The 14,146-nt window shown below is 50.4% G+C and overlaps 1 protein-coding gene across 1 annotated transcript in view; it reads left to right on the top strand.

Annotated features, from left to right (window-relative positions):
- The window catches only part of LOC128339161 (17-beta-hydroxysteroid dehydrogenase type 6-like), a 38,040-nt gene that overhangs the window by 2,107 nt on the left and 21,787 nt on the right, over positions 1-14,146 (top strand). The window lies entirely within an intron of this gene.

Here is a 14,146-nt window from a genome sequence, read left to right as displayed (position 1 = left end):
CTCCAGTTCAGCTGTTACACCCTGGATCCATAGTGAAACTCCAAAAAGTAGTTGGGCCACGATCTTAGCACGAAATACCTGGAGTGCCATGGGAACAAACTGGCCCCCTTTAGAGTAGTAAAATTGCAAAAAGGCACTGAGGGTATTGCAGGCTTTGTGAATTGAAGACAGCCTTTGAGTTTTCCAATTTAGATTATATTGAAATGATATGCCTAAATATTTATAGTTGTAAACCTGCTCAATGTGGTTCTGATTTATTACCCATTTATATAGTTTCCTGGATTTAGAGAAAACCAGGACCTTTGTTTTTTTGTAGTTAACTGTTAGTTTGTTATCATTGCAGTAGCCGGCAAAAGCACACAACAGTCTTTGTAAACCTAATCTGGACTGGGATAGCACGGCTGCGTCATTGGCATAGAGTAAAATGGGCACTCATTTGTTAGCCAGCTTTGGGGCATGGGAGTCCACACTCTCCAGAAATGGAGCCAAATCATTGATAAAGTGATTGAACAGTGTTGGGGCCAAGACGCAGCCCTGTCTAACCCCTCGAGTAGAGGGGATAGAATCAGTTAGGGCCCCATTGATAGCATATCTAACCCGTAATGAGGAATTGGAATAAAGCTGCATCATCAAAAATAGCAATCTCTTATCTATTGTTGTTTTTTCAAGTTTGGACCATAATAAATGTCTGGAGATAGAATCAAATGTGGATTTTAAGTCAATAAAGGCAACAAAAAATTTACATTTGGGGCCGCTAGAGTATTTCTTTGCTAGATGATGCAAGATCATACAATGATCGAGAGTAGAGCGGCCTGCTCTAAAACCTGCTTGTTCAATCCTGAGAATTTGATTTTCTGAGATCCATGCCTCAAGCTTATCCAAAAGGTACAGAGCATATAATTTGCCAACCACTGACAGCAAACTAATGGGTTGATAATTGGATGGGTCTGAATGGGAACCGTTTTTGAATATGGGAACCACTATTGCTGATTTCCATTGCTCTGGAACAACACCTGAACTATTGATCGATGTAAATAAATTAGCTAGAACTAAAGCCCACCATTCTATATTAGATTTTAATAGTTCAGGAAGAATAAGATCAGGACCAGGAGCTTTTCCATTTTTAAGGTGACCTATTAGATCCGTTATTTCAGCGGGCATAACAGGAGGCCAACGGGGCAACTCCCCAATCCGAGGGGGAACAAAGATCTGGCTAGGCTGGGCATCATTATAGACAGCAAAAAAGTGAGGTTCCCACGATCTAGCCGGAATTTTACAAGGGATATTAACCCGGCCGGTTGCCGAAACCAGTCTCCAAAAAGTGTGGCTACCTTTATTAGTAGTGGCCATGATAAGCTTGTTCCAGACATTTCGCAATGCTTGTTGTTTAGCATATTTAAGACTACTTTTGTATGCCTTTTTAATCTGATAGTAGATTGATGGGACTGTTTGTTCTGTACCCTATCTGTATTCTCTATAGATACTCAGCAGTTGTTTACGTAAAGCCCTGCAACGCAGATCAAACCAGTTATTAGCTGCTCTTTTACTATAGGTCTGTGTAGAATGTAGCTTACTACAATGTAGGAATTTTTGCATAAAAGCAGTTTCCAATTTTCCATATGCAACAATTGTTTGAGGTCCCAGGTGAGCTTGCACAATGGAATCAAATAAATCTCTACCTTCGGGAGAATCATAGAACCTGGAGATCTCATTTTCTACCTCCTTGGACCATTTTATCTTGCAGCTAAGATTGGCAGAACTTTCCTCAAAAGCACAGGGGAACAAATTACCCCTCCTTTCTTGAGGAAGATCTAAATAGATGTTCATGGGTAAGTGATCACTAAAAATTTGCTCACCCACTTCAAAGGAAGATACATAGGGAAGGATCGATTTGGAAACCATAACATAGTCCACTACACTATTTCCCTGGGAGGAAAGAAACGTATATTTCCCAGGAATATCTGAGGGTATAGTACCCTTTAGAATGGTCAACTCATGTATCTTAGTTAAATAGGGCAATTGAGCTCCTGATGAGTTGATACATTTGTCTTTAGAATAACGGTTAATGAGAGAAGCACCATCTATGCAATCTCCCCATTTCCAAAAACGTGAGGCCATCAACGTTTTATCATCGGTACCACATCTGGAGTTAAAATCCCCCATAAGAATTACAGAAGCATGGGGGAAATTCAATAATGCTTCGGTTATATAGATATCCAACTGTTCCCAAATGGTAGTAGTGGAATTAAGTGATTGACTGGGAGGCAGATAAACATTGATCAATAACAAGTCTCCACTCCTAGCCTTGATCAAAATTGCCATAGCATAGGGGGGCAGGTCAGTTAATCGGATAGATTCTACATTTAAGGCTAGCGATATACAACATGCTAAGCCAGCCTTCAGCCTTCCCCTATTGGTATCCGAGTGGGCTTTCAGTGAGTAGATGATATAGCCACTGATATTGATCTCATCTTTCGTCCATGTCTCCTGAAACACTAGAATATCCCACTGTTGGATAAAAGTAATAAACTCTACGTCATTTCTCTTCCCGTTCCACCCGGCAATATTCCAGCCGAGAATTTTCCATGTCGACTATTCACCGCTCGCATAACAAGTCATTGAGCGGGCAGGGAAGAGCTGTTTGGTTGAAAACTCCAAAAATGAGGGACCCACACCATTTCCCATCGTGGACTTTGCCACCAGGGTTTCCAACTCTGAGGAACCTCCCACACTCCCTTCTAGCAGTGCATCCACGGATGTAAAGTTCGGATACTTCATCTTGGCCATGATCAACTGAGACTGTCATTGCTGCGAAAGAAGATTGGATGCATTTACAAAACTTCCTGCAGTCTTTTCCAAAGGGAGAAGAAAATTTGTGATTTTAGTCTGTCTCATAAGATGTAGGTCATCAGAAGCCAAGTTGCTCGGGTGATCCTTCGAGCGGGAGAGATTAGGCTTATCAGTCTCCTGTATATAAATAGATGAGATAGTATTACTTGCGCTTTCTTCTGGAGAGATCTTCTTCCTTTGATTCTTGTTGTCAATTAAAATAGCCTCGAGAGATTTTAACTTAGATATGTTAGACCATAAACCATCCTTCAGGAGTGATCCCGCTATTAGTTCAATCTTAGCCATTTCGCCCGACAGCTCTGTTGAGTTGGTAGCGTTGGGAGCTAACAGAGAGTTCTTAGAAATAGAATCATTCAGCGCTTCCAGAGGTTGCAGAATATCAGAATCCAGAGACTTCAATTCTTGCGAATTAGGAACCAGACTAGACTGGATATCTTCCTGCGTCGCCAAAGATAAATTCCCATGTATTTGAACTATATCACTCTCCTCCAAAAAGTATGGGGGTCGCAATCCATCGGATAGTTCGCCCACTTCCGAAACAGTGACAAACAAAGAATTGTTTGATTCACTTGAGCCTAAAAAAGTTGAACTGGGTACAGCAATAGTGTTCTATATGGGATCAGTGCACCAAGTCTGAGTTTGATTATCTTTCTTAACTATAGGGGAACTGCGTGAGGATTTTCTCTTCTGTGGGTTGCCAGTAGTCAGATTTGCTCATGTGATCATACCTTTCCTCATGGACCCCAGATATAGTTCGACGGGGTCCTCGGGAGTGTTTGAGAGCTCCCCAATAACTCTCCTGGGGAATATCTCCTAGTTAGCTAGACAGTCCCGCATTCTGAGCAAAGATTGAGGAATTAGAGCATACTCAAATCTCAGCAACAGTTTGAACATGTAAGATTTAAAAGATTTGAGTTTAGAGAAGGAAATCAGATCAATTGTTTGAAGAGGAAAGCGCAAAATCTGAGCTAATGAAGCTCTAATTTTTCCTTTTGTATTCCAGCGCTGATGATTAGTAGAATTATGACAAATGTCCAAAATAATATGGTTTGGGTGATAAGTAGACTGAGAATTGCCATGTTTGACACGTGAGGGGAGATATCCAGAGGGGGGCAAACAAACCTCCCCCTTGGATAAAATAGAATACTCAGTTAAAGACACATGGTCAAAAACTGGAATCTGCACATTTGTTTGAGAATAAGCATCAGCAAGCTGTTTGCCTTCCTTTACTTGCAATGATTTACTGTCTCCAGATCTACCCAATGGAGCTGAGTTAGATAACTTTTTCAAATCCATGGCTAAAGAGTCCATCTGGGCTGTGATTTTAGAGAGACGCTGAAATAAGTAAATCAAAGTCTCCATTATAAGTTTGGACATTTTAAAAGGTATTTCCTCACTGATTTCCTCACTGATAGCAGGAGTGGGAGATTTCCTTAAATTGCTCGGAGATAAATTAGCTGGGTCATCCATAGAGTGTGAGGAGGGCTCACTCCTCCCACTCAAATTGTGATGAAAGCCGGGTAATTTATTACATACTTGACTCTGCTCACAGCAGACCCCCGCTGGACTAGTCCTTGGGCTCTCAACGATAAAGTCATTCCCAGTGTTTTCAACATGCAAAGAGCCTGCAGACTGAAGTTGCAAAAAGGAGGAGTCACTCTTCTCTTGAGCAGCTGTGTCTACTGCATAGAAAGGCTTAGAGACACAGACAGAGCTCAGAGCGGTTTTCTCAAAAAGTTTAACTTTGTTAGTATGTTTCTTAGCCTGCCTCCTCCTCATTTCTTACTTAGCTGCAGACACTCCTTGCAGACTGCAGACACTCCTTGCAGATGCTTCTCATTCACTCCTGCTGAAAACCGCTGAGTCAGAAGAGACAAATCTTGCAGTAAAATAAACTCAGTCTTCTGATAGTGAAAACATTCCCCAAAATTAACACAACCTCAGAATACAAGCCAAACAGCTCAATTAGGCTATAAGCCAAAAGCAAAAGTCTCAATTAAAAAAGAAAAACAGAAAATAAGATAAAAACAGGAGCTCAGAACTTGCGTGTTGCTTCCTCCTGTTCCTCCTTTATCCCGGAAGTCTCCCAGCTTTTTTGCCCCTCTCTCTGGGCGCCCTAACACGTAACACGCAGTCAGTCCACCTTAATGCCTACCTACGACCACCACACCTATCCAAGCAACTAAGAGGACACTCAGAGAGACAACACCAACTCTCTGAGCTAACAAAAAGGCCACTGCTGTTGCTGGCTGCCAGCACAGCAGCAGCAGTGGAGCAGCACACTAAACACAACAGCACACACACAGAAAAGAAGCAGGAGGCGGAGCAGCAGAGCAGCAGACCTGCCGCTCTGCATGATGGGTGATGTGATGCCCAAAGAAACCATCGCCTCACTCAGTGCCTGCCACTGACTAGGCCCGACAGGCAGAAGCCAGCCAACCTGCTCTGCTCTGCTCTGCTCTGCTCTGGTGCTCCCCATGGATGATGCACACACATACCCTACATCTGCATCCAAACCAGACCAAGTGCGTAGAGTCAGCACAGGCCAGCAGCCACCAGCCCAGCAACAACTACTGCTACCACCACATCCAGTGTTGCTGCTACACTAACATTCCCATTCCAGTCACGCGCGCCACAGCCTGAGCCTAGCACACAGCCAACAGCTGCTGCCAGCCAGTGCCTAGCAAGCCAAGCCAACATGAGGAGGAGACCTAAGTAGACGGCGCACACACACCAACCCATCACGACGCAACTGCAAGGGGAGAGGGCGCAATTACAGGCAGGAGGAGGAGGTGAGGCAATCCTAGCACAGATTTGAAAGTTTAAAATCCACGAGGACAGGACATCTTCTTCTTTTCTACCACCACCAGCTGTAGTGTCTAGTTAGTGAGTGCTGTGCAGCAGCTCAGCTGAGCTGCGTGTGAGGATGATAGTAGCTAGTTTAGTGTCAGCAGACTGAGCATTGAGCATGGGCAGTGGCATTGGGAAGCAACACAATTACACAACACTTACCTGCTGCTGCTGGTTCTAGAAGTTGCCTCTTCTCGTCTTTTCACCTCTTCTTCGTGTGTGTGTGTGTGTGTGCAGTGAGTGCATGCCTTTTGCCTTGCTGGAAAGAAATGCTTCTCTGGTCCACCACCACATATTTGCTCAAGGCCACAGAGAGGCCCAAGGCAGGTGGTGGCACCAGTGTGAGTGCATGTGTGCTGGTGGTGTTTGCCACCACAGGTGTTTTGTGTGTGTGTGCGCGCTGCTAGCTAGGAGGGGGGAGGGAGGGAGGGAGGGGAGGGGGGAGGAAAGGGGGGAAGAAAGGGGAAGGGGAGAGGGAAGTGGCAAAGGGGATTGAAGGGGGAGAAGGGTCCGGCTCAGAGTTGGGTCAGCCACATATTATGCACACATGTGATCACGTATGTGCTTCGGTGGGAGACCAGATTCTCATCATCTGCCAGGCCGGGGTTTGGGGGCAGGTGATGTGGTGGTGGGCTGGAAGGGAGAATGGATAGTGGTGAAGAGGAAGGGGGGAGGATGAGGGGAGGGATGGAGGGAGGCATGGGGGGGAGGAAAAAAAGGTAGACAGACACACAGCACAGACACAGAAGACAGCACACTACACAGAAAGCATCCACACACAGAGACAGTGCTAGGCATCCATTCACACAGACAGACACTGAGACACACAACAGGAAGAGACAGACTGAGCCTGCACCACACACACACACACACACACACACACAGACCCAATTCCGCCCCTGCATAGTTATCAATCAATATGTTGTGTTGGCAGCCAGTTCATTGCTATTCTGATGGTTTTTTGGGGTTTTTTTTTTTCCATCAGCCAACATCAACAGTGACCACAATCAAGATGAACATAAGATAATAATTCATTCGTTTCATTATAAAAAATCATCCAGTTATTTTCTCCATGTAAACCAAGCCCCCCACACACATGATTTCTGGTAACATTTTCAATAAAATCAATTCATTTAGTGTTCATCAATCATTTTCTTCTCCCTTTGTTACCTTCCCCCCCCCTTTTGCATAATTTTGAGGGTTGGTTTTAACATGGGGTTTTACAGAAAAAATTATTTACATGTTTATTTACATACAAGTATTTACAATATTTACACTGCATTAGAACGTATACGCGCCGCTGCCGCTGAGTCTAGTACTATTTGGGCTGTGCTACTTTTGGGGTGTGTGCCGTGCCCACGCCAGGTCCCCAAATGCTGACAGGTGGAGAGATAAGGGCCTGTGCTGGTCAGCATTGGGTTTCTTTTTAGGTGGGCGTGGGCATTGTTAACGTCTGGCCAGTCGCAGCACTACAACTACTACTACCACTGCATCTCTGTGTGGGCACACTACACGCTGCGACTGGCTGGCACGGCTCAGCATCTGGCACATCAGCTCAGCTAGAGGTGGATGTGGGGAGGGTAGGGATAAGCACAGAGGTCGAGCCAGGCAGGTGACCAACCATAGGGCAACCCACGGTAATCACTCACCCAGCTCAAACTCCAGCTTGGGGTAGCCCAGCAGGGGGAGATTCACCTTAAGGAAGACCAGCTGCTCCACCAGACCAGGGTCCAAGTGGGAGCGAGAGGGTGTCACCACGTCCCCGGCACGTGAAAACACCCGCTCGCTCTGGACACTGGTTGGGGGGCAGGAGAGGAGGCACACAGCCACCACCACCAGGTCCGGCCAGACTTGGCGGCGGCTCGCCCAGAACTGTGCGCAGTCCACGCCATCTTCCTCCACAGGCTCCTCCAAGCACTGCGCAACGCATTGCTCAGCACTGGAGGGGGGCCTGGCAGGTCGAGCCTCCCGCATACCAGGCATGGTGCCATAGCAGAACCGCTGAAACCACTGGGCGGATCTCGAGTCGGTAGCAAGTGGCTGCTGCGATGGCGCCGCCTGGGATGCCGCGCTGCTGGACTGGGAAGAGGAAGGGGAAAGGGAAGATGTCGCCGGCTGGCCGCCCATGCTGCTGCTGGGTGCGGGTTGCGTGGCTGCCCCCGCACCACTACCAACATCCTCGTCTCTGCGGGCCCTAGCAGCCTCCTCCTCCCTGAGCTTCTCTACCAGGATGCCCCTCCACCTGGGCAATTTGTCGGCACTCACAGCATTGCCCTTGAGGGCTGGGTGACAGAGACAAGCGAGGACATACTCCTCCCTTTCTCCCAGCACCCCAATGAGCCGCCTGTCAACCCCAGACTTCAGCCTCCCAGCCAGAGCACGACCCTCTGGCATGGTCAGAGAAATCTGGAGTTCACCCATCAGCTTCTCCAGACCCATAGCTGTGGGCAGCGCCTGGCTCAAGGGAGTGGTGTCGCCACACAAGCCCTTCATGGCAAATTGGAAGGGCTGGAGTGCCAACACCGCCTCAGACATCTGCTTCCACTCTGCGTTCGAGAGGTCGCAGACATCCAAGGACTCGTCCCTCACCAGGGCGACAAGGGCTCTCTCCTGCTCCAACAGGCGCTGGAACAAGAGGAAGGTGGAGTTCCACCGCGTCTCAACATCCGAAGGGATGAGATGGCGAGGAAGCCCAAGGTCATCCTGCTTGTGGCGAAGCAGTCTCCTGGACTTCTCGCTGTGGTGGAAGTGGGCGGCCAGCTTGCGGGACTTATCCACAAGCGTGGCCATGGCAGCAACAGCAACTGGGACGGGGCGGCCCCCCCTCTCCTGGGACGCCTTCAGCTCCTTCAGGTCGGGCTACACCGTATGTTCACACAGTCCATGAACGTCTCGACAGCGGCGGTAACGTTGGCTCCATTGTTAGTGACAATGAAGCTGCGGGAGAGGTGTGGACACCCTCCAATCCACTCCTCTATCTGGCGGTCGAGTACAGCCACCACCTCCTCCCCGGTGTGCCTCATGTCCATCGTCTCCACGTGCAGGATGGCCCACCTTTGCCGTAGTGCAGCGGGAGCCACGCCAGACCCAGAAGCATCGCCCGAGGAGGTCCCATCACTCTCCGATCCCCACCAGTGGGCAGTGAGGGCCAGGAAAGCAGCGTGCATCCCACTGTCACTGGTCCAGAGGTCAGTCGTGAAATGCACGCTTGTCCCGGCCGGAGCTGCATGCAGCTCGGCCGACACGAGCTCCCTGCACTTTCGGTACAGGGAGGGGACCACATTCCGGATGAACGTGGTCCTTGAGGGGATGACATATTCGGGCACCAGGTATTGGAGAATCCAGCGGAAGCCGTTGTTCTCGACCACCTGAAACGGCTGGTCATCGGTGGAAATCATCTCCCCTATGAGGCGGGTGAGGTGATGATGGTCCATGCGAACAATACGCTGGCTGCCCGACAACTGCGTCCACTGCTGGACGGGCAGTGTAGCCTGCCTGCTGGTACACTGCTGCTGCCCGCCCTAGTGGCAGATGCACAAGGCGCACTAGCGCTGCCAGCCTGTCCCCTGAGACCTGGGTGGTGACGCTCTATGTGTCTCCACATAGGCGTCGTACCCAGGTGCGCAGGGTCCCTTCCACGGCTGACAAGCATCCTGCTGTGGACACAGCGGGCTTGGAATGGGTCATCTTGAGGGACCTCAAAATGCACCCATACACCACTGCCCTTGGCCTCCTGCGCCCTGGGTGCCGTCCTAGGCCGTTTTTCTCTGGGTGGCTGCAGTCCTGGGGGGGGTGGCTGCCACTGCCTGCCCACTGCTGCCACCCAACCCGCCCCTTCCGCCCTCCACACAAGAGGAAGGGCCCGGCTCAACTGGCATCGGAGAGGCAGGCCTCTCCTCCACCACCTCGCCAGACTGCTCCCCACCAGAGTGCCGAGCTTCACGAGGGGGGCCCCCACTGAGTGGCGAAAGGATAGGGGGAAGGGGCCCCAGAGGGAGGGAGAACCTGGCTACATCCTCCCCGCCCTCTACCTGCTCTTCCACCTCCACAGTCTCCTCCACCACAACAACTGGCGGTACCTCAGCAGCACCTGGTGCTGCCGAGGAGGGACCCTCCACAGCCCTAATGATGCCTCTGCCTCTGCCACGATTGCCGGCAGCAGGCGGGGGAAATTGATCCTGCGGACCAAAGATGGAGCTGGGGCGAAGATTGGCCCAATGGGGAGGAGCGGGGTGTCCTCGGGCTCCCCGCGTCCTCTCCCTCTCCGTGCCGCAGGCAGACCCCGCACCTGGCCTCTCCCACCTCTGCCTGTCAACCTTGAGCGAGCCCTGCCCACCACACGGCGCTCAGACATGCCTAGGTTACAAGGAGGGAGACTTTAAGAGGAAGGCCAGAAAGGGTCAAAAAATAATTTGGAGGGGGTTGTGAGGGGCAAAAAAAAGCGCCAATTGATTTGGAGCTGGCGGGGGGGAGTTTGTTTTTGAAAAAGTAAGCCAATTGGGGGGAAAGGAAGACTTTTTGATATGGAGGAGGAAGCCAATTGAAGTGGGGGGGAGGGTGACCTTTTAAAATTTGGGTGTCAAGCCAATTGGGGAGATGGGGCTGGGTTTTTGGTTTTTTTTAAAAAAAAATTGGGGATTAAAGGGTGGACCCCTGGTGTGGGTGGCACAGGCAGTTGGGTGGAGTGGTTGTGGTGTGGGTGGCAGGTATTTCTATTATTTTTGGGGATGGGGAGAATGGATGGGGGGAGGGCCCAGCACCTACCGGGGGGGAGGGACGCAGTCAAAGCTTGGGAACCTGCAGATCAAAGGAGGAAACCCTTATTTAGTGAACTGAAACACAGTGTGTGGCAGCATCTTGGATTGAACATCATCATCATATGTGTGTATTGGCCCAGCATGTAGTGGCAGCATCAGATCCCATGACCCCACTCAGACTGCCCCAGAGGCAAGGAAACACTATCGCATGGCATTGGCCCAGCATGTAGTGGCAACATCGAAACCCATGACCCCACTCTGCCCCAGAGGCCATGAAACACTCTGGAAGGCACCTGTTCAAAGACCAACTGCAAGACGCATGCAATGCAACGCAGCACACAGCAGCAATTTCTTCATTGAGCAAGAAGACACAAATTACAACAGTACATCTCCTCTCCAAGGGTCCCTCCCTCCTCCCTACACCCAAATGCATTTCAAAATAGGGGTGTCCCTATTTAAAACCGCCAACTAGGGAGGGAAAGGGGGCAACAAAACGTGCACAATTGCACACGCACAAACCCCTCTTCTTCTGGTCCTTCTCCTGCCGCTCACTGCTGGTCACGGATGCGCCGCCGCCAGCCAGCCACCCCTGGGCTGGGACACAACAGGGCGGCCGCACGAGGCACAGGCAGCTGGGGTAGGTCAACGATGGAGGGGCAGAAGTGAGGAGACAGACAACACTATTTGTGTTGCTCAACTCACCCCCAAGCAGAGACAAATGAAATGAACAATTTTCAAAAGAAAAAAAACCGATGGCGGGGACTTCCAGGTGAGGTCAGAGGTAGACTACTGTGTGGCTGCAGCTGTGGGAGGAAGAAGAAGTGAAGGGATGAGGAGAAAGAGAGAGAGAGAGGAAGAAGAGAGGAGGAGCAGCCTGGGGAGCTGTAATGTAGCAGCAGGGAGGGGGGATTTGGGTGTGGGAGGACAGCAGCAGCAGCGGTCCCAAGAGGAGAGACCAGAGGGTGTTTGGGGTGGGTGGGGGTGTTTCAGGGGGTCTGGGGTATGTAGCAGGGAGTCAGGGGGGCAAGAGGGGGAGAGACCAGAGGGTGTTTGGGGGGTGGAGGTGTTTCAGGGGGTCTGGGGTATGTAGCAGGGAGTCAGGGGGGCAAGAGGGGGAGAGACCAGAGGGTGTTTGGTGGGTGGGGTGTGTTTCAGGGGGTCTGGGGTATGTAGCAGGGAGTCGGGGGGGCAAGAGGGGGAGAGACCAGAGGGTGTTTGGTGGGTGGGGTGTGTTTCAGGGGGTCTGGGGTATGTAGCAGGGAATCAGCGGGGCAAGAGGGGGAGAGACTAGAGGGTGTTTGGGGGGGTGGGGTGTGTTTCAGGGGGTCTGGGGTATGTAGCAGGGAGTCAGGGGGGCAAGAGGGGGAGATACCAGAGGGTATTTGGGGGCTGGGTTGTGTTTCAGGGGGTCTGGGGTATGTAGCAGGGAGTCGGGGGCAAGAGGGGGAGAGACCAGAGGGCAGGGTGTGTTTGGGGGGGATTAGTGTGCGTCAAGGGGGCAGAATCTGGGGGGAGGGGTGGGGCAGGAGTGGAGGAGGTGGCGGTGGGGGGAGTGGGTTTCTGGAGGGGAGGGAGGAGGGAAGCTAGGAGCAGGACCACACAGAGGGGAACAATCAAATTTGAATCAAAACAAACCAATCAATATGAAAAAAAGTCCAAAAAAGAAAACCTGGGACCAAACTGGGCAGAAAGTCTGGGGTGGGGGGGGAGGAACCAACAACAACCAGCAGGGAGGAAGGGAGTGGGACACACACAGCAAAACCAGAACCAAAAGAAGCTAATCTCACAACAAAATCCAAAGGAAGACAGGACTCAACAGGCAGCAGCACCAGGGAGGATGGGGAACACTCAGTCTGGGTGGGAGGGGGCAGGGCAGGAGTGGAGGAGGTGGCGGTGGTGGGAGTGGGTTTCTGGAGGGGAGGGAGGAGGGAAGCTAGGAGCAGGACCACACAGAGGGGAACAATCAATGAATCAAACCAAACCAATCAATATGAAAAAAAGTCCAAAAAAGAAAACCTGGGACCAAACTGGGCAGAAAGTCTGGGGCGGGGGAGGAACCAACAACGACCAGCAGGGAGGAAGGGATTCAAGGTTGTGGGACACACACAGCAAAACCAGAACCGAAAGAAGCTAATCTCACAACAAAATCCAAAGGAAGACAGGACTCAACAGGCAGCAGCACCAGGGAGGATGGGGAACACTCAGTCTGGGTGGGAGGGGGCAGGGCAGGAGTGGGGGAGGTGGCGGTGGGGGGAGTGGGTTTCTGGAGGGGAGGGAGGAGGGAAGCTAGGAGCAGGACCACACACAGAGGGGAACAATCAAATTTGAATCAAAACAATCTATATGCAAAGTTTAAAAAAAAGGAAACCTTGGACAAAAGGCAGCCAGAAAGTCGGGGGGGGCAACAACTACCAGGGAGGGACTGGGGAGTGCGTGGGACACACACAGTGAGCAAAACCAAAACCAGAAGAACCTAATTCCACAACAAAATCCAAAGGAATGCAAGACTCAACAGGCAGCAGCACCAGCGAGGAGGAGGGAAACAATCTTATCTGGGTGGGAGGGAGGGAGGGGGGAAGCTAGGAGCAGGGCCAGAGGGGAACAAATTAACAATCAAAATCAGAACCCAAGGAATCAATTGCAGCAATAATATAAACTAAATCCTCAGAAACAGAACTCAAGCAGCCAGCAATAACAATGGCACAAGTTATTAATTAAAAACCAAAAGCAGCAAATATATAAATTTACACAGAAGCAATAAACAATCAAATTGAATGAAAGTCAGTGGAACAAAAGACAGGCAAGAAGGCACAAAAACAGCAAAGCAATGCAGAAGATGGGTGGGGGGAGGGGAGGGCAAGCCAAAACTTTGGGAGGAATGAGTGAGGGAGAGAGAGAAAGGGTAAAGGGAGAAGAGAAAAGAAGAAAACACAACAGGAAAAGTTGGGAAAAGTTGAGGGAAAAGTAAAGAGGTAACTTTGGACAGATGAGACAGACACAGAGGGCAGATGGAGAAAAGGTGGCACACAACAACACAGAGAGAGAGCAGAGAGACAGACACACACTAATATGACACACAGTCAGGGGGACTCACAGCAGACACCAGCAGCAAAAGAGCAAGGTCTCAGAGATGATCCCACAACTGCAGCCAAGAGAAGTTTCTAGGCAAGAGGCTTGGGTTTATATAGGTTTGAAATTCCCTCCTTTGGAAGCCCCCACCTTTGCACTCCCCCCACAGCCAACAGGGTGCCAGCTCTCAACAGTGCAACAGCCAAGCAGCCTACCAGACCAAAGGACTCATTCTGGCCAATCAAAGGATCAATAGCGCAGCCAATACAATGCCTGAAAATAGCATCACAAAATGGATGCCAGGAGCAAAAGTTTCAGGAATGAGCCACAAAATGGAGGACACACTTCTAACTTCACAGAGACACTCAAGACACTCAATTGAAGCCTCTGGCACTCCCAAACCGGTTCGGAAAATCCGAACCGGTTCGGATCTGAACCGACTCGGATTCGGTCCGGATCGGTCTCAAAAGGGCCCGATTCGGTCCGGGATTGAACCGCCAAATCCGAACCAAACCGCACATCCCAACCGAGTAGGAATTTTTTGCCCCCAACGCATTGGCCACTGTTGGGGTTTTTTTCGCCTACTCTGTTCTGCTCCAGGCTTTTAGCTTAGATAGGCA

This window comes from Hemicordylus capensis, unplaced genomic scaffold (assembly GCF_027244095.1).
Source record: "Hemicordylus capensis ecotype Gifberg unplaced genomic scaffold, rHemCap1.1.pri scaffold_27, whole genome shotgun sequence".
NCBI classification, from domain to species: Eukaryota; Metazoa; Chordata; class Lepidosauria; order Squamata; family Cordylidae; genus Hemicordylus; species Hemicordylus capensis.
The sequence above is the reverse complement of the archived record's forward strand: the minus strand, read 5'-3'. Positions and strand labels throughout refer to the sequence as shown.